The sequence below is a fragment of the Tasmannia lanceolata genome, unplaced genomic scaffold, assembly GCF_043159265.1.
Source record: "Tasmannia lanceolata isolate RefF3 unplaced genomic scaffold, GAP_Taslan_0.1 ptg000003l, whole genome shotgun sequence".
Taxonomy (NCBI): Eukaryota; Viridiplantae; Streptophyta; class Magnoliopsida; order Canellales; family Winteraceae; genus Tasmannia; species Tasmannia lanceolata.
In genome coordinates this window covers 63868312-63889053 of record NW_027518680.1, presented here as the reverse complement: position 1 = coordinate 63889053, position 20742 = coordinate 63868312, and the positions used below count along the sequence as shown (strand labels likewise).

The window sequence follows — 20742 nt, the reverse complement described above, 5'->3', positions numbered from 1 at the left end:
GGGCCATACCGTACTTTAATAAAGTGAGGAGTGTGATCATCAAAATATAGTAGTGCGAATAACATTTCCCTTTGTTAATTGTTTGTCCCTATTTGGTTTGGATTTTGAGAACCGATTGTGAGTTAAAAACTTATTATTGGTGACTCACTATTGGTTCTCAAAATCCAAAACAATCCAGCTTGAGTTGAGGTGGTCAACCATTGGTACCATTTCAAATTGGGTCAACCCGACCCAACCCAACCCGAATTGGAAATCAGGTTGGGTCGGGTTGAGGAAACTACTTTTCCTTATTCACTATGAGTAGGTCAAATTACGGAAAGTTTGATATTACGAATGCAGGACACTTGTAAAACTATTGACGAATTCTGGGCACCTTAAGAGGAACAACAATTATGGAAACCCCTATAGATTGGAGGGCTAGGATCAGCCTATGGAAATTCTTTGATGTGCACAGCCTATTTATGTTGTGTTCCATCACATGGACGATTTAGATCAACCGATGATGTGGTCTGTACAATTCTTTATCGGCCCGTGCATCGCACGGGGATATAACAGAAGAGAAGAGAGAATTATTTGAATTTCTCCCAAAATTCTATGAGAATTACACATCACTTTTTTGACATTTTTTAACAAAGGCACCCATTCAACCCACATATTTTCAATCCTACCCCCTCCTTTATGCTTTTTAACAAAGGCACCCATTCAACGCACATATTTTCAATCCTACCCTCCTTTATGCTTTTTAACAAAGGCACCCATTAAAGCCACATTATTTCAATCCTACCCCCCTTCTTTATGCTTTTTTTAATTATGGAAACCTCTATAGATTGGAGGGCTAGGATCAATCTATCGAAATGATTTTAGGGGCACAACCTATTGATGTTGTGTTCCATCACATGGACGGTTTGGATCAACCTATGAAGTGGTCCGTACAGTTCTTTGTCGGCCCGTGCATCACACGAGGTTTTTTACTAGTATATCTATATAGCAGAAGAGAAAAGAGAAGAATTTTTTTATTTTTTTCAAAATTCTATGAGAATTACACATCACTTTTTTGACTTTTTTTTAACAAAGGCACCCATTCAACCCACATATTTTCAATCCTACCCCTCCTTTATGCCTTTTTAATATAAAATCTATAGCGTGATCTTAACCATCCGATTTAAAAGGAACAACATATTATGGAAACCTTTACAGATTGGAGGGCTAGGATCAGCCTATGGAAATGATTTTTGGGGCACAACCTATTTATGTTGTGTTCCATCACATGGACGGTTTGGATCAACCGATAATGTGATCTGTACAGTTCTTTGTCAGCCCGTGCATCGCACGGGGTTTTTTTACTAGTATAAGTAAAGCGGAATCCTATAAGCTGTGGTGGTGCCACATGTCAGCCCCTCCTATATCCTTCAATCTTAAAAATGCTATTGTATATTTATTTCAATTTTTTTGGTCAATAATTCCAATACCAGTGTTAGGGGTGTAAATGGATATTCGGAAATTCGATTACCGTCCGCATCCGAATCTGTTTAAAGCGAATATTATCCGAATCCATTTCAAGCGGATATTATCCGAATCCGTTTATGAGATATCCAGCTCTTAGCGGATGCGAATCTGGTAAATGGTATATCCGATCCGTTTAACATCCGAATCCGAGAAGTAAATCCTTTTTATTTATTATTAATAATATCATTAATATTTATTTTTAGTAATGACACACTATCTTTTGTTTCTATAAGAAAAGTGAATATTCTTTTTAGAAAAAAAATATAAAAACAAAAATAGCCCAAACCCATTCCATCAAAATAGCCCAAACTCATTCCATCATATACAAAAAAAAAAGGAAAAACCCAAAGACCACTACCAACACTATCATCCATCCCCATCGCCTCCCTCTCTCTCTCTCTCTGCCTTTGTTTTAAAAGGAAGAAGAGGATCTCATATATTTTAGGGTTTGAGAGTTAATTTTTGTGAAGAGAATGTAGAGGTCTAGTTTTAAGGTTTGGAAAATTCATTGGAGTAAGTAGGAGAAAAAAGATAAAGTGCTGCAATAAAATGTTCGAATTTACCTAAACGGATACGGATAATATCCGAATTTGAACAATATCCGACAGATACGAATTCGGTAATAGATATTAAATATCCGTCGAATCCGAATCCGAATCCGAATTTGGATAGTGTATACTGTAATCGAATTTGGATATAGCCATATCCGCTCCGAATTCGATCCATTTACACCCCTAACCAGTGTATCCCGTCAAGCCCTTCAAAATTCCTAAACTGTTTTCATATTCCATAAAATATTCCACGTCCCCGCAATTATTTTGAGCATTAAATATCACAATTCAATGTATACGGCTGCATAGAGGGAAACTATCTTATTTTCTTATCTGATTTTCTTTCTTTGAAAAATCTGATTTTCTTATCTTATAGCAGCAAACTAGCAATACAATCCCACTTCTTAAGTTTTGAGGTTTACTTTCCTTCTATTGGTATTGATTTATTTATTTGTTTTGATACGCATATTCGTAACCCACGATTTATTGCCATAATCTGCGAAAATCAATGCATGCCGAATCATATTACAAGCGGACCATATGTTTGCTGTTTATTAGTGAATTCTTTCTATTAGCTTCGAATAGTCGCCCTCCTCTATCTCTTTAAGCGTTAGACTCATTAAAAGAGCTCTCTCTCTCTCTCTCTCTCTCTCTCTCTCTCTCTCTCTCTCTCTCTCTCTCTCTCTCTCTCTCTTAATAATCTCATTGAAGAGTCTCACTAAATACTCAAAACCCCCCTTCCTCTTCTTACGGGACCTACCCACTGCAACGCTCCCTCTCTCTTCCCCCTGCAATGCCCTCTATTTCTCTCTCACCCAACCCTCTTTCAACTACGGCCATGGATTGAAAACCACCAGCACCACCTCCGTGATATCATTTCCATGGTTCAGATCTCATCCATTAAGCAAATTTCTTGCTTTTGTACTATGCTTTTCCGTCTCTATTCCAAATGACTGAGGATGAGATGTGAGAGTTGGTTGTTGTGTGAAAATGGTCTTTGGACTATAGAGTAGTAAATAATTTTTTCCTTAAATCTCTGGTTTGAATTTGAAACTCTCTAGCCATTATATATTACAAAAATACTCACTACAAGTGCTTTGTATACGTATAACATCTGCTTAATTTAATATTTCATGTTTTTGGATAACACTTTATGATTATTACAATATATTCTCTCCTGCAGGGAATACACACACAGCAAACACCTTCATCTCTAAAACATGGACTTACTATGCATAAAACATCCTTACTGATATTCAAGTTTATTACCCTGCTCATACTTATATCTAGAGCACTACATGTGCGAATCTTTGTTGTTATATTTAGCAAATATATGCACTAAAAAAGATTTTCTCAGGTCTTCCGAAGCTTCAATAGGCTTTGATACTCTAACTTCGATACATAATCAGGTTCATGTGCTCCATGATATCGATGACACAATTAGTTCATTCATAAGAAAAGTTATTGATCAGTTGTTACCCATTCACTTTAGATGCTGTTTACTTTAGACTATTCTTTACCCATTCACAATTAGTATTGTTGTTTACCATAGTTATTTTTTTCAATGTTTGATTTTTACAGGCAGTGAGGTTGTATTTTGTAATGAATTGTTTTGACAGGAAGAGAGGTTATAAGGGTTAGAATTGTTGCTGTTATTTAGTTTCACTTTAAATTGTGTTTCTTGGATATTGCAGTGATGGAAGTCGGGTTGCAGACCAAATCCATGTTGATTAAGAAGCATAAAATCTGGACTCAATGATGGTGGAAATAGCTCAAGACCAGTGAGATAAGCATATCACAGAGTTTGAGTGGGTGTAATATATATATTTTGCTATTCGTCAGGGATTTAGTATTAGTTGCCTAAACTGCCAAATTACATTGATTTGTCAGTTTTCATAGAAGCAATTTCTAACATATATTTTGCTTTAAGATTAAAGAGAAATAAAATACTATAATTTCTTCTTTTTTTACATCATTGTTTTAATTTGAAACATTTTCCTATATATTCCTATATCTGAAATTATTTAGGTCTTATGGGAGTATTTTAATTTTAGAATTCAGATTCAAATGAATCCCTTTTATTTTCCAAAGTTTTTTTTTTATTTCTGTTCGATAGAATTCGATTATTTTTCCTAGCATTTTGTGTGTTCTTGCTTCTATGTGAAGTTCAGATATTAATGTTGTTGTACTATTTGCTGGAATAAATGAGAAGCAGTTGGGGGAAACATGCAGTGCAGCAGGTACTGTGGACATGAATAGAGATGCACCTGTTGTTGCCAATTCAACATTGTAGTAGTTTGTAGGTTACCACATTATGGCTTTTGACATTGGCACCTGTTATTTTTTCAATATATTCTAACCTGTAGGGTGATGTGAGCCTGAATTTCTTTCCAATTTCTGTTAATTGCTTCCTATTTAAATTGGACTCATCCAATTTATATGCAATTAATATGTGAAATATGTGAAATTTTTATTTTGATTTATCAAATACTTTTGCTGAAATCTGTGATTTTTTAATTTTTACTTATCAAACCCTCATGATGCTTTGGCATCACAGAATTTCAGTATCTTGGTTTCATAGGATGTGTATATTTGATGCCCACAATCAACGTACCCATTTGTTGTGAAGTTTTTATTAATGGTTGTCGGGCATGAGTTCCCCGGATTTTATGATTTTAATTCATAATGTACCAAGCCGCCTTGAGGTTCATATTGTAAATGTTAATTATCATAATGCTTATTTGAATTATGGGATTATACATATTTTGATTATCTTCTTCGGTGATGGTGGTGGCTGCTACTCCGTCTTGCATTGGTTTTGGATGCAAGGGTATTTTTGTTTCATATTATTTTTGTCTAGAAAAGGAGATTCATGAATGATTATTTTTCTTTTCCTTTTTATGTTTATGACTTCTTCTTTTTTTGCATAGATTTTGGCTGTTTAAGATTTTCACATCTTTAGGTGAGATTTAAAAAAAGTCTTTTGTGGAATTGTTGCACGGGTCTCCAACTAGTTTTTAACAAAAGCTCAACCTAATCTGACCCAAGTTGCACAACTACCACTCTGGTTGTCCTTTCCATAAGTTGCCCCACTCAATTTTAATTTTCACTCCAAGTGAGTCCCTCAATGCTTCGGATTTAGCAAGCTGATCCGCTAGACTGTGGGCACTCCTAGGAACATGGACAAAAGAAAGGTGATTATTTTTGGACCAGTACTACCTTAGATATGATTGCAAGCCAGCTTTCAATTTACCTTTGGATAGTCTTGTTACCCTTTATTCAAGTCAATCTTTGATCTCCAGACGTATTCTACAGACGTATTTATAATGTTAATAGGGAAGAAACTACCACTGATTCTAGAGAATGAAGCAAAGTAATAGCAGCAAACTTTATCTAAGGATAAAAAATGGTTTCCGCCACAAAAGCAGTCTACATCTATCCTAATATATATGGCACAACTGATGATATCGAGTTAAAGAATATGTAAGACAATATCATCAGAATCAACATAGAATGAAGTTCGAAAAAAGAATTTCTAATCCCCCACCACAAAACTATTTGGTCTAAATGTAACAATTCTCACCATTCCTCATAGTAAAAACTAGGGAGAATTATTAAAAAATGCAAAGTTTATGCTAAATTGTGAATAAAGGGTAGATATTTCAATTTTATAAAAAAAGGGCTGTCAGGTGAGAGAATATGGCTTTTAGGACAAATATACCCCCTTACTTTTTCCCACCATCTCTTTAGGCTCTAATCCCTAAGCTATTTTCACCTACCCACTTCACCTTTTTCTTTCTTCTTCCCCAACCCATCCAACGTGAAAAATAGCCATTGCCATCCTTTACAAGCTCCAATCCCATTGTATTTTAGAAAGAAAACACCACTACTTGTCACAAATTTGAACTTGGGTGATAAACATAACTCCAAGTAGGTCCATGCTCCTCAACTTGAATAGGGTTTACATCTCTTTTTTCTTGTTTTCATGTTATTTGTGCTTTGGTTTATTTTCATAGTCTCTACCAGCCTCTTTATTTGGTTATTACCATGTTTATCTTTACCTCTCTCTCTCTCTCTCTCTCTATATATATATATATATATATATATATCCATCTGTGTGTGTGTATAGAGAGAAGCCTGAATGGACATCGTATGTATACTTGGACTCTTGGAACCATTACTTAGGCCTCGGAACCACAATTTAGTGGTTCCGAGGAGGTTAAATAGTGGTTCCAAGACTGTAAATTATGGTTCCAAAGTGGTTGGTACATTGTAATACTACTTTATTGGTTGTCAAAGTGATCATGATTGTATCATTGGTCCTTTAAGAATCTTGGAACCATTACGTAGGCCTCAGAACCACAATTTAGTGCTTTCGAGAGGTTAAATAGTGGTTCCAAGAGTAAATTATGGTTCCAAGAGTCCAAGTAGTGGTTGGTACATTGTAATCCTATTTTAGTGGTTGTAAAAGTGATCGTGACTATATCATTGGTGTTTTAAACATATTGGAACTATTATGTAGGCCTCAGAACCACAATTTAGTGGTTCCGAGAGGTTACATACTAGCGCAGCGGATCAAATGTGGAATCGCACCCGAAGCGTACGACCCGAACGAAGATCGCTACCAAAGCGTACGATCCGAAATAGTCCCTAGAATCCACTAGGGAAGAAGAAGAATCCTAGAATCCACTAGGAGAAGAGGGAGATAGAGAGACAAAATGTCTTTGATATTAATTCATTGTTCCTTAAAACTTATATATTACAACCTTTATATAATAGAAAAGCAATCCCTAAAGAAGTATACTTGTCTTAAAAGAAAAGACTAGAATCTACCACACAAAGAAAGATCTAGAATCCTAATACATAAAGAAACTAAATTAGAATACCTATAATTAAAAGAGTAATCCTATTACACCTAGGAAACAAATCCTAATAAATAAAGAAACTAATGGCCTAATTTCTAAATGGGTAAAACCAAAATATTAGTAGCCTAGTGTCCTACATCACATAGTGGTTCCAAGAGTGTAAATTATAGTTCCAAGAGTCCAAGTAGTGGTTGGTACATTGTAATAGTATTTTAGTAGTTGTAAAAGTGATCATGATTGTATCATTGGTGTTTTAAACATATTGGAACCATTATGTAGGCTTCAGAACCACAATTTAGTGGTTCCGAGAGGTTACATAGTGGTTCCAAGACTGTAAATTATGGTTCCAAGAGTCCCAGTACTGGTTGGTACATTGTAATACTATTTTAGTGGATTAAAAGTGATAATGACTGTATCATTGGTGTTTTAAACATATTGGAACCATTGCATAGGCCTCGGAACCACTAAATAACCACAATTTAGTGGTTCCGATGAGGTTAAATAGTGGTTCCAAGACTGTAAATTACGGTTCCAAAGTGTTTGTTTCATTTTAATACTATTTTATTGGTTGTCAAAGTGGTCATGACTGTATCATTGGCATTTTAAACATCTTGGAACCATTACGTAGGCCTCGGAACCATAATTTATTGGTTCCGAGGGGTTAAATGGTGGTTCCAAGAGTGTAAATTATTGTTCCAAGAGTATAAGTAGTGTTTGGTACATTGTAATAGTATTGTGGTGGTCGTAAAAGTGATCATGAGTGTATCATTGGTGTTTTAAACATCTTGAAACCATTATGTAGGCCTCGAAACCACAATTTATTGGTTCTAAGACTGTATATTATGGTTCCAAGAGTCCAACTAGTGGTTGGTACATTTTAATAGTATTGTGTTTGTTGTAAAAGTGATCACGAGTATATCATTGGTGTTGTAAACATCTTGGAACCATTACGTAGGCCTCGGAACCACTATTTGAGGAGTTAAATAGTGGTTCCAAGAGTGAAAATTATGGTTCCAAGAGGTGCAAGTAGTGGTTGGTACATTGTAATAGTATTGTGTTGGTTGTCAAAGTGATCATGAGTGTATCATTGGTGTTTCAAATATCTTTTGGATACCCTTAAACATAGGAGCGTTATCATTGCAAGGGCAATGAAAGAGTTATTTAGAGCCCCTTTTAGAAGACAAGCTTTGTCTCGGTAGAAAAGCTGTATCTTTGGAGACAGGCCTTGTCTCATTAATGAGCACACATAGGAGACCTATCTAGTCTCATGTCAGAACACCTCTCACTAATTAGAGGCTAGCTTAGCCTTTTAGACAAGCATCCCTACTTATCATTGCAAGGGCAATGATAAGAATACTTGGAGCTCACCTCTGTGTCTAGGAGACTTGTCCAGTTTCACTAGCACCCTTCTTTGTTTTCTCTTCTTCTAGAAGACATGCTTTGTCTAAATAGCACCCCCCTTCTTAGAGTCACTAGTCTAGGAGTCAGTCTTTAGCTAGAGAATTCGTCCTTAGTTAGAGAGTCATTCTTTAGCATAGGAGTCAGTTCTTCAGCCTTTCAGGAGTCCTATCATCATAGGGGTTAGAATTCTGTCCAACCTCTCATCAAATCATGTGATTTTATCCAATCCTGCAAGGTATAGGATGCTGTCCAACCCTTGCAGAGATGTGATTCCATCTAGCCCTCCCCGCAAAGCATAGGATTCTATCCAACCTTTGTGGGATATCAGGAGTCTGTCCTACCCTTATGATGATAGAATTCTGTCCTCTTGAGTCAAAACTCAAAAAACATTCAGAAATTTCAAAACATCTAAAAAACTCAAAATCTCAAAAGTCTTGAGTCATTAAGAGTAGTTAGGAAAGTCTGTTCCGAACTACGTTGGCTTGATCCATTTCCACAGGGTACGTAGGCAGCTTTGGATTCTTATCCCAAGTTCAGTCAAACCTTCAAAAATAAACATTTCAAACCTTCCAAAAATACAAAAATTCTTCAAAATCTTTTCAAAAAGATCTTCTCCTAGAGTTAGGAGTCCGTCCTAAATATTTGAGGTGTCTTAGAGTTAGGAGTCTGTCCTGATTGTGTTGATATGTTGTGTCTTGTCGTGTGAGTGTCCCTAGAGTTAGGAGGCTTCGAGTCGTGGTCGGTTAGACACTTAGTCGAGTCAATGGCTAGACTAGGAAACACTTAGTTAGCCCATAATTTTTCTTAGGACACACAGCTTAGTTACACATAGGATATAGGAACCACCTGCATTAGCTTAAGGCTAACCAACTTGCATTAGTTAGGGCATATAGAGAGTCCTAAAAATTACAATTCACTTGAACTTAAGCAATCGTGCAAAAAGCTTTAAAAACTAGTCAAGTCTAGTTGATCGAGTCTAGGATAGCAGTCTTAGATGGTTAGGCATCGTAGTTTAGAATAGGTCATCGAACTACGTCGACTCTGATTCTTCTCGAGGCCGGGATACGTAGAGCAGTCGGGATGAATTGCCATCTTGGTCCAAGTCAAGTATCACATTAGAGTTTAGGGTTTGTCGTGTCGAGTCGTATGTGATGTTGAGGTGTGTTGTATGTTTTGTTGTGTTTTCTTACTTTCATGTACAGACTTTATACCTTTAGCTGTAGCATGCATGTGTTTGCCCATCAGAACTTAGACACCAATTAGGCATGACACTCATAATCTAGCTATGTTTAGGTGACACTTCTTACATTTATTTTATGTGTGCTTATTATTCATCTCCGAGACATGCATGATTAAGTAGACATCTTCTCGGAGATATATGTTCCCATTTCACATGACTTTCGCCCAAAACTCTTCAAAATCAATAAATAAATGGCATAAGAGACCAGGTGCTTGCACTTGGGCGGACGAGGTGCTCTTCGGACCTTCTAAATTCGTAACCAGGCATGAACCTTTATGCATCTCTGGTTATCCATTACAACAGAGCATAGTATGGGATCCAGGGCCCATTTCCTTAGATGACGACTCTTCTTTGTTTAAGGTAGGTCTCGAATCCGGGCTAGTCCCCGAATCGAGACGTATCTCACTTTACATCGTCACTCATGCTGTGAGAGACATTCTTTTTTAGAGTTCCTTGGTAGAGCTCTCCTTCACGTGGATGATCCAGAGACTTTCTGGGGGCTCGTCCCCCGCCTCTCTGGAATCGGGGTCCACACCATCCATTTGAAAACCTCCACTAATCATAACCATAACCATAACCATAATCCTACCTATAACCTACACAACCAATGGGTTGGATGACTCAAACAACTACATGAGATGGGGTATTTAGAGGGCTGCTCAGGGTGAGCGATACCTCAAAGGTATTTAGGGTTTCTGAGGTATCGCTCATCCTGAGCAGCCCTCTAAATACCCCATCTCCTGTAGTTGTTTGAGTCATCCAACCCATTGGTTGTGTAGGTTATAGGTAGGATTAGGGTTAGGGTTAGGGTTATGGGTTATGGTTATGATTAGTGGAGGTTTTCAAATTAATTGCTGCAAATTAAAGTCCTATAAATCAAATTGTTAGGATTATGGTATGGAGGTGGTTTTTTTGGGACACCCTATCTATGTGAGATCCTATAGGATGAATGGGTATTTAACTCATCATACCCATTCATCCTATAGGACCTCACATAAATTAGGTGTCCCGAACAAACAATAACCCATAACCCTAATCATAACCATAACCTAAATAGTTTCTAGCCATCCATTCGAAAACCTCCACTAATCATAACCATAACACTTGTCTGAGGTATTGCTCACCCTGAGTAGCCCTCTAGATACCCTATCTCCCATTGTTGGTTGACTCATCCACCCCATTAGTTTTGTAGGTTACAGGTAGGATTATAGTTATGGTTAGGGTTAGGGTTATGGTTATGATTAGTGGAGGTTTTCGAATGGATGGCTACTAACTATTTGGGTTATGGTTAGGGTTTGGATTTTGGGTTATGGTTTGTTAGGGAAACCTAATCTATGTGAGGTTCTATAGAATGAATGGGTTGGATGATTGAAGCAAAATGTAGGTGGTGTTTTATAGAGGGCGTATATATATTAGTTTTGCCCCATGCCAACCCATTCTGACCTTACTAGAAAAAAAAAAGTGTTAAAATGGGTTGGGTCAGGGTTGAGAGATTTAAGTGCTGAGGGGATGGTGCCTCTCGGGTTGGACTAGGGTTGGCCTCAACAGGACCCAAACCAGGCCCGAGTTGCACCCATAGGGAAAATATGCATAGATAATTTTCTTTGCATTGATTGGCATCTAACATGCGTTTTATGTTGTTGGTTATTCGATAAATCTACCCAATCCAAATTATTGTTTATGGTTGGTCATTTCTTCTTGTGCTTCACATGCACTCTGCAATCATGGAGGCCACTACTAATAAAGATGAGACACAACAAGTCATGGGAGTCAAAATTTCAAAGTAATATAAAGCAAAACCAAATTGCTTAGCTTTCATGGTCCCGACCCAATATTCTCCACACCACTCCCACGCAATAAAGTCCCAACTTCCAACCAAAAAGCCATGTGAGGGCCAAGATCTTGATTCTTAAATTGTAATATGAGCACAAAAAAAAAATTAAGTGTGGAAAGAAGCTGTAATCCTTACAAGGTTGTAGGGCAATAAATCCTTACAGTTCATGTGACTGCTTTCCAGCTTTTAATTTTTTTGAGACGTGCACCAAACTTTACGACTTCTTTCCTAAGCATTCCAAGTTTGTTGAAAAAGAAAAAAGAGATGACAACGTCATCTTGATAGACTGAAACAAATTGTCATTGAAAGGCTTTGTACTCAATTTACTATATTACTTCGAAGGCAGCAAGTAGATAGATAGGATTGTCTAAGTGTTTCAGGCAACATGGTGAGAACAATGCAGAACAATCTATACATTCAGGATCAAGTAAAACTTTTGATGACCAGTCATTGGTATTGATGCAAATTTACGTTCATTCGAGTAATGGCGACTTACATAATGGTTTATATATGGTATTGATGCAAATTACAAAGAAGCCTTCAGTGATTTATACGTGACTTCAGCTCCTCAAGAATTGGTTTCAATCATGGTTTAAAATTTCGACTGAAATTTCGGATACCGGTGGGGACCGAAACCGGAATTTTCCGAAATTCCATTTTTAGCCCTTTACCAAATTTCGGACCGAAATTCCAGTTTAATGACATTATTTATTAAATAAAAAAAAGTGATACAAAATTTCGTCAGATTTCGGAATTTCAGTCTGAAATTTCGGAATTTGGAACCAAATTACCAAATTTCGGTTTTTGGTGGGGTCCGAAACGGTTACCGAAACCAAAATTTTAAACCTTGGTTACAATGCATGTCATTGGGTTTTAAAGGATGCCCAGGTTTTGATGTGATATTAGCAATGCTCTCTCTCTCTCTCTCTCTCACTCTCTCTCTCTGTTGTCTAAAATAATGCTAATCACTGTTAATGCTCTAATGGTGATAAATCTTAACTATCAATGTGGGTCCCACGACAGGCATATGTAATCCGGACCGTTGATCTTATAGATCATCATTGGATTAAAAAAAAATGGTATTGATGCAAATTTACATTCATTCATCAGAGAGTTTATATATGGTTAATAGAAACTTACAGGAGCTACCAGATACTCTCCAATCACTTAAGCCGCTTTTCTTTTTGTTGCAGTTCACTCTTATTTTTTTACATGAGTTTTATCACCAGAACATTGTGCCTAAAATTTGTTTGCTGTATTGGAATGGTTAGGCAACTGCACGGTGCTTCGGGTCTAATCCCAGCATCAATCAAATTTATTATATCAGAACAACATATGATTGCAGATACTTTTAAAAGTGGAGTGCTCATGAGTAGAGATCATTCAAGGCCTAATAACTCCAGAAAGGAAGACACAGAGATATATAGCTGAAAAATCAGATGAGGGACGGTTAAAATTTCCACATAAACAAATGAAAAGCACCCGGAACATGTATTACTGGTATCATTACAGTGCTACAAATCCAGATACAGATGATGCAAAGCCTGGAGTTTTCCACGAATGAAGAAATTGATAACCATGATGAACACAAACTGAAATAACTCATCATATCAGATAAATAGTTGTCCACACATATTTTTGAAAAAAAGACAACGGTTTTACTGATAAAAGCAGTTACAGAGAAGAAAATAAAGAGACAAACTATATGCGAGGCAAAGATCGCCCCTGAACAGATATTAAAAAAAAGATGGTTTAACTGATAAAAGCAGATACAGACAAAAAACAGAGAGAAAATACAAGTGCGGAAAAGATCTCGCCCTGAACTAAAAATTCTTTTCGGAAAGAAAGTAAAACCATAGGCCTCCCTAAACACATGATAAAGTAAAATCCCTTCCCCTTGTTAAACTGTCAATTTTGTTTATGAAAAGGCCCAGACACCATGGCCCTCTACTTCTTTTGGTTCCCCAATTATTGCACTTTGAGTCAACTTCAACCACAAAGTACCCCCCAAACCTGGACTTAAAGGTTTCCAGGTCCGTCAGAAGGTAGTCAAGGGACCACGCTTTGGCCATGTTACAATCAATAAACCCGCAGGGACCCTAAAGTCCTAAACTCCCACAATGTTATACTGTTGCACTCTGAAGATTCCACCCAAAAAAGCAGTTCGAGAGGCCAAATGAAGCCAATCAAAAGATCATTGATTTCGTTTACTCCACAAAGAAAAGAAAATCGCACATGGAACCAAGTACCAAAGAAAAGCTACTCTCAAGGATCCGGTGGGAACTGATGTGATCATCCAACCCACTTGAGGAACTGGTGTAGCACATTAACGGACTGTGGCTACCTTTGTTGCTCTATCATCACTTGAAATCATGGTTTAAAATTTCGGTTTCGGTAACCATTTCGGACCCCACCGAAAACCGAAATTTCGGCGAAATCCAAATTTCGGTCCAAAATTTGGTAATTTGGTTCGAAATTCCGGACCGAAATTTTGTAACACTTTTTTAAAAAATAAATAAATAATGGCATTTAAACGAAATTTCGGAATGGCGAAAAATGAAATTTCGGGAAATTTCGGTTTCGGTCCCCACCGAAATCCAAAATTTCGGTCTGAAATTTCGGATTTCGGATTTCGGTCGAAATTTAAAACCATGCTTGAAAGCCCCTATATCACGTGGTACGAGTCTGAAGCCTACACGACCAAGGAAGCCTATTTCCTTATAGCCGGCTGCATTATAAAAGATTTTGCTACTTCCTTTGAGCCTACTATACTTGCAGCTCTATTTCTTTGACAAGCCCTTTCATCCACCCAGGGTTCACGCCTTTGGATGGTCATCATTCCTTGATAAAATCCTCACAGCGGATCGTAAGAGGTCTTGTCATATGCTAATCACTGATTATTGTGCTCAATGTATAGAGGTCGGGGAGTCAGTGGAGCATATGCTCCTCCATTGCAGTCTGGCAAGGGAGGTGTGGAGTAGAATATTTAGTAGATTGGACATAGAATGGGTTTTCCAGCTAAGGTGGTGGATGTGTTGGAAAGTTGGTTCTATGTCCCATGGTGGAAAAGATGAAAAATTCTTTGGAAAATGGTACTCCTTTCTATATGGGTACTATGGAAAGAAAGGAACGCTAGAGTGTTCTAAGGGCTTGGTAAAAAGGTCTCATTATATCTTTAGAAAAGTGATAGCTTTAACCATCGCATGGGTCAAAATCCTTTTAGACTTTAGATTTGTATCGGCTCAGGATCTGTGGTATGGATGGAAAAGAATCTGATGAGTAATGAATAGGTGGAAGTGCCTAATAGCAGTCGGGAACCACCAGAGCAAGGTAAACAAAAATTTAACTTCGATGGGTCAAGTTTTGGAAATCTGGGCTATTTTGACCAGTAAGATGTAAATATGAGGTAAATTGGCCACCTCCTTCTCCATTGGGAATTTTTTCTTAGCCACAGGGTGTCTTCATTCTCAAGCTTAGGATGAGGTTGATCTTTTCTAAGCACAAAGACAAAGGATGTCTCTTTGATCATGCCTAAGCAACAATTGGCATTTTTTCAACATTTGCACTTTCTATCAGTGAAAAGGCGGAATAAAAGAATATACACACTATTATGTGGCTTTGTACCTATACAATATATTATAGCATCCAGTAAGAGGACTTTGGATATGATTCATGTTCATGATTCCCATAAAATTCATCTAGATACGAGTTAATCAGCAATGGAAGGTATTCACTGTTCAATATATATGTCATCCGGATCTCATTAACAAATAATATAGTTCAATAAAAAATTAAATGTTTCTTTGAGCTAGCTGCTTTTATCTTGACTCACTCCAATGAATAATTGTGAGCTAATGTAGTCAGAAGTGGAGCAGATCATTGATGAGTGAACAGTGCAAGTGAGGGAATAAAACTTAAACCCAATATGTGGGGTCAGGGACCTATGGGTTCACAAAATTCAATGTTGATTATCATGGAGTAACAAAATGGAGATAATGATGTTAGTCTAATGGTTTCACAACCCCCACACCATGGTCATCAAAAGGGTGTGAAACTGCTGACATTTTGGTCGATACACTGTCTTCTTGTGTAATATTTCTATTTTGAACTGCTGATTACAGTGTGCTCACCCACTTGTCAACCCGTCCCCTTGTGTATGTCTAGATTTGCGGTATGACGCTCATAGATGACCTTTCTTTGAGAGTAGTAATAACATGGCATTCTCTCAACCATTTTTTTTTTTTTTAAAGTTGACATATTTCATTAATATTGAGATAGCAATCGGGACCAGTAGTCCCAGCCTGCAATACAAAATATTAAAGTGAATTGGGACGGGCATTCTCGGGACCAATTCAAAAATAAACAAAAACATTTACAATGGAGTGCAAGCATTCCTATTCACTATTTTGTGGATTGCATCCTTTTTCATCTTTCTTACAAGCATGTGCACCTATCACCTGTACATGTTAACACCACATCTAACTCCAACCAGCAACCTGGGAACTCAAAATCAGCACCTCTTGGACTTTCAGGATGATTGAAAACTCAAAAGCGGCTAAAAGTTGCCTCCTTAAACTCCAACACTTCAGAACTAAGACACTCCCAGGAAAAATAGCATATCTAAAGCATCCAGACAAGAGGCCTAAGCGAAAGAACGAATCTCTCAAGCTACGGCTATAGAAAGTAATTTCTGGATAATCAACAAGTCAATCGTAAAGCTATTTGGACGGTAGATTCTTGGCGTAGTGCAGAAAGGATCTGTCCTTCAGGATTTACAGTCCCAAAATCTGAAACTTCAAAAATCATAGTCCCGCCTGAATTTTCTCAGTACCTTCTTTTTCCTATCTTTTTCATTTCTATATTTGTTCCTTTTCTGTTCTTCCACTATTCCTATTTTGCCTTTCCTTTTTCCTTCTCATTCTAACCAGATAGATGTTTTTTTTTTTAACTCTTCCTCTTTTTCCTTCTTCTTTTTCTTTCCCTTCCTTTTTTTTTTTTTTTTTTTTTGAGGCCAGAAAGCCTTTCATACAGGGTTACTACCCTCGGCCCCTTATCCTCATTATCATTTACAACTTCTCTATGCCCCTTCAAATCCCTGATAGCCATAGAACAAAATAATTTTTTTTGTGGCTTCCAGCTTGTCATCGGAAGCCTATTCCGAAGACATCCCCTATTGCCAAAAGTTCATCCATTTCCTCACGAGGAACAACTTTATCTTCTTCCGATTCCGGAAAGTCCACCAACCTTGAATCTGATTCCTGTCTATCCTCAACCACACCTATCCGATTTCGAATTTCCAAACTAACTTCCCGGTCTAGGGAATCCCTTGACTCCTGGGAGACACCTTCTGAGATACCCATCAAACTCTCCAAACACTCAACCTCTACAGCCTTTACCTCCTCCCAACGCTGACGACGGGCTTGACGCTCCTCTTCTAAAGCCTTCTTGAAGAAATCCAACTTATAAATTCTGACAAAGGCTTCCTTCGGATCAAACTTACCCGAAACCTTGAGAAAGCTTTCCTTGTTGACCAGGGCTTCCCACTTGAACTGTTTCCATTGTCTCTTCAAAATACTCATAGTAATTTCCTTGGGTGTCGGACCTTCTTCGGCCGCCATTTTTTCTTCATATTCTAGATTTCGAAAGAACTATAAGTCATTAACCTCGAACGAGACTGCCATCCTCTTTCTGAAAGAAGAAGAATCGAAAACCATGGAAGAAGAAAGGATTTTGAAGGGTTTATCAAAATCTTTAAGGAGAAGGCTGAATTTAGAGGCTAAGCTGGGGTTTTTTTATTCCTCTTTCCTTCGAGAGCCCAAAAGGTTTCTTTTAAAAATTTCTCAAGACTCGCTCCCCGCCCCATCTTACCAGTTTTTTTTTTCGGGCCAAGAGCTATTAATGGATGGGATAGCGCGAGACGTTTTGGTGAGACTATTGACATCCTTCGGAGTTTTTTTCGAGACTCCTATGTTCTTTTTGCTTCTGAAAAATCAATTTTTGATCTTTACAGTCGTTTTCGACTGACAAATATTGAAGATGGCAGCAGTCTGAAATATCTCTCCTAGAACAGATAAGAACATATAACACATGGCAGCGCGCATATATCCATCTATCCGGACAGTAAGAACAGATAACCCTAACTTTGTGCAATGTTGAACCAATTGGACAACCCTAAGGGTGTGTTTGGATTGCCAGAATCAAGAATCAGATTCAGCATCCAATTCCAATCCAATTCTGATTCTCCTATTAAACGGAATGACAATTTCAAATCTACCATTGGGTAATCACTGGAATGCATCCCCACAATTCTGCCGAGGGTCCTCCATTCAAATCTCTAGTAAGAACCAAATGCTGGAATTGGCGGAAAGAGAATACAATGCCGATTCTGATTCTTGATTCCAGTCAACCAAACGATCTGCCAGATTAGTTGCCGGCAAATGGATGGTTAAAAGGAAAATTGGGTCGAAAAAATCCACATTTCACCGGCAAAAGTCCATTGACTAGGACTGTTAGGACCGTTAAATCAATGCAATGTTTATGTAATGGTCCATCCAATATGTTTCCCTTCAATCATAATGTCAATGAGCATGCACACTGGTTGTGGTAATATTGATCGAGGCCATGACAATACCATGGTCTTGAGACTATGCCACCACCCCCACGCTACCCCTTCTCCCTTTTATTTCTTCAAACTCCAATTTTTATATTGTTTTCAGACAGCCACTCATTCCCAGGAAACAAAAGGGCAAGAAACTGTGTTCTAGTTTTATTGTTTGATAAGACAATCCAATTGAAAAGAGCATTTTCAAACCACAAGCTAAAAATCCTGTTAGTGTTTCTAATGACAAGCTGAAACTCTAAAAGGAAATTATGCAGAAGTTTCACCACGAGATGACGTAATTAGCACCTAGTCATACCACAGCATGGTTGCAATGTATACTAAGCAGCACAAAATAGTTCTTGGTTCTGCATTAGAAGTGAAAATAAATTCTTGGTTCTACATTAAAAGTGAATAGAACATAATAAGACACAAATTCCCAGAGTAAAAATAATGCATGTGCCTTATCTTGTGCATCAAACTCAAAAGTCTTAATATTGAATTCATATTTTGCAGAGTTTCACATATTGTCCTAGTTATCTAAACAAAGAACCATCCATGGAGAGAACAAAAGAACATAAGGCATATAGTAAACATCAGACATACATTTAGATTATGTATCAGCAGCCTCAGAAGCCTTTGGTGCGAATGGATCATGAGTAGGACCAACATCCTGACCGATATGGCGTTGTACCAGCCGCTGAAGATCAGCCATAACTTGTGTTCCCTTTTTGCCTTCTCCTCGTAATTAGACATCGCCAATGCACGCTTGTCCTCAGCACTGTAAACCTGGTTTTCTTTTCTGATACGAATGGCATTCATCCGTTGATGCCTACTACCACTCACCACATATCCAAGGCTCTCAAATTTCTGAATCTCTTCTGCGGAAAGACCCACCTCTCCTCTACGAGGAATATGCTTCCCCTGCTGCACATACTGAGCAATGGCATCACCCTCGCCTGGTCTAAGGGCACCTCCATAGCTGATATGTCCCTCTGCCCTAGGCAGGGGCGCAAAACCCACAAAAGGCTCGTTGTCCAAATTAGCTTTCTTCTAGGATTCAATCATTTCTTTGAGTATAAGAGCTTCACTATCAATCTCAACTTTCTTTAAATCGTCAGCCTTAACATTGATTTTTGTATCTACACCTGAATCAGAAGAATTCTCTGTCAAACTCTCGGTACCCAATTTGGATTTCTTCTTTTTCTTGTTTGGCTTTGACCCAGAAGTCGATTTGGACTATTTCCGCTTATTGCCTCTCACATGATCATCTCTTTCACGCTCTGAGCCCTCACTTTCATCAGAACTACTGTCCCTACTTCTCCTTTTAGTTTTTTCCCTACTCGTTCGGTGGCTCTTCTTCCTCACTTTGCTACACCGGCTTTTGCCTAATTTCTTTTTCTTCTTCCTATCTTCATCACTTAAAACATAAGAACTCTCAGACCCACTTACATCCTCATCAGAATCATTGTTTGTATATGAATCCCTACTTCTACCCTTCTTCTTAGAACGCGAAGATTTACTCTTTCCCCCACTTCTTCCCCTTCCTTTCCTTCTCTTCGAAGGCAGGCTGTCCGAGCCCGAATCGGAATCAGACTCCAAACCCGACGAACTCCTCTCGGAATCTTCTGATTCTAAATCCCCAACACATTTAATACCACCATTCTGATTCCCATCTCTAGAACTACCCTTTTGTTCCTCCTCAGCTTCTACATTTGTAATCTCCCTTTCATCACGCAGAGGACTCGGTATCGCATTCCAAATGCAATTCTTCATATTCTTCCTCAATTTCAAGCGCTTGATCCGTCTATACTCTCTGAAATTCAATCCTCTCAAATCCTTCTCATCTTCTGAATCCGAATACCGTCCTCCATTCCGATCGAGGTATGTAGCCCTTTGATCCCGACCGTGAAACGAATTAGGGCTACGATTGCGATCATATCGATGGCTTTGCCGGGTCAGGGTTTCAGATTTAGGGCTACTTCTTCTAAGGTTCGAGAATCCATTACCAGATTTAGGGCGATCTGATTCCCAAGAATGATTTCTAGGGTTTCGATACGGATCGTGATCATGACCGAAATAAGCCTCGCTTTGGCCGGAGGAAGAGTAATGAGGAGAAGAAACTTAAGAAGCCCTTCCTCAATTATCAAGAGATTCAACGATTATCAAGAATCTTCAAGATGGAAAATACAATGATAAACCTAAATGGCTACCCAAAAATCTGGCTCTTGTGGAACAATCAACTAAATATGTGACAGATTTTTTTCAAATTCACAAACCATGACTGACAAACTTGTTCATGATCAATTCGGGAGCGAAGTTTTTGTCACTTTATGATTCAGGTGCATCTATACAATTCGAAGGCTGAAAACGCATGAGCCAGAATGGACCATTTAGGTTCATCAGATCAACGAACAGATGATATTGATTGACGATGGAACCCATGAGGATGCCAGGTGATATTACCTAGCATATCCCTAGTTTATCCTCCGTTACATTTTGTGGTTATGTTTCGGTCACAAATCGAAATAATTTCGCACAATAATAAGATATGCCTCCCACATAAACAAGTTTCGGACCCAATTGTTGTGCCAAGTTGTGCATCCCCCGGCTATAAAATCATTATCTCTGAGCCTTTTTTATGTTTTCTCCATAAATGTTAAATGGAGAGAAGAGGAGGAAAAGAGGAGAATGACGATCGCCGGAGAAGGGGAGGGTTGAAGCTAGCCTCGGCGGTCGAGGTACCG

At 38.1% G+C, this 20742-nt stretch overlaps 1 pseudogene; it reads right to left on the bottom strand.

Annotated features, from left to right (window-relative positions):
* Nucleotides 1–12832: 12832 nt before the first annotated feature.
* On the bottom strand, nt 12833–20296 carry LOC143870073 (uncharacterized; annotated as a pseudogene).
* Between the last annotated feature and the right edge of the window lie 446 nt (nt 20297–20742).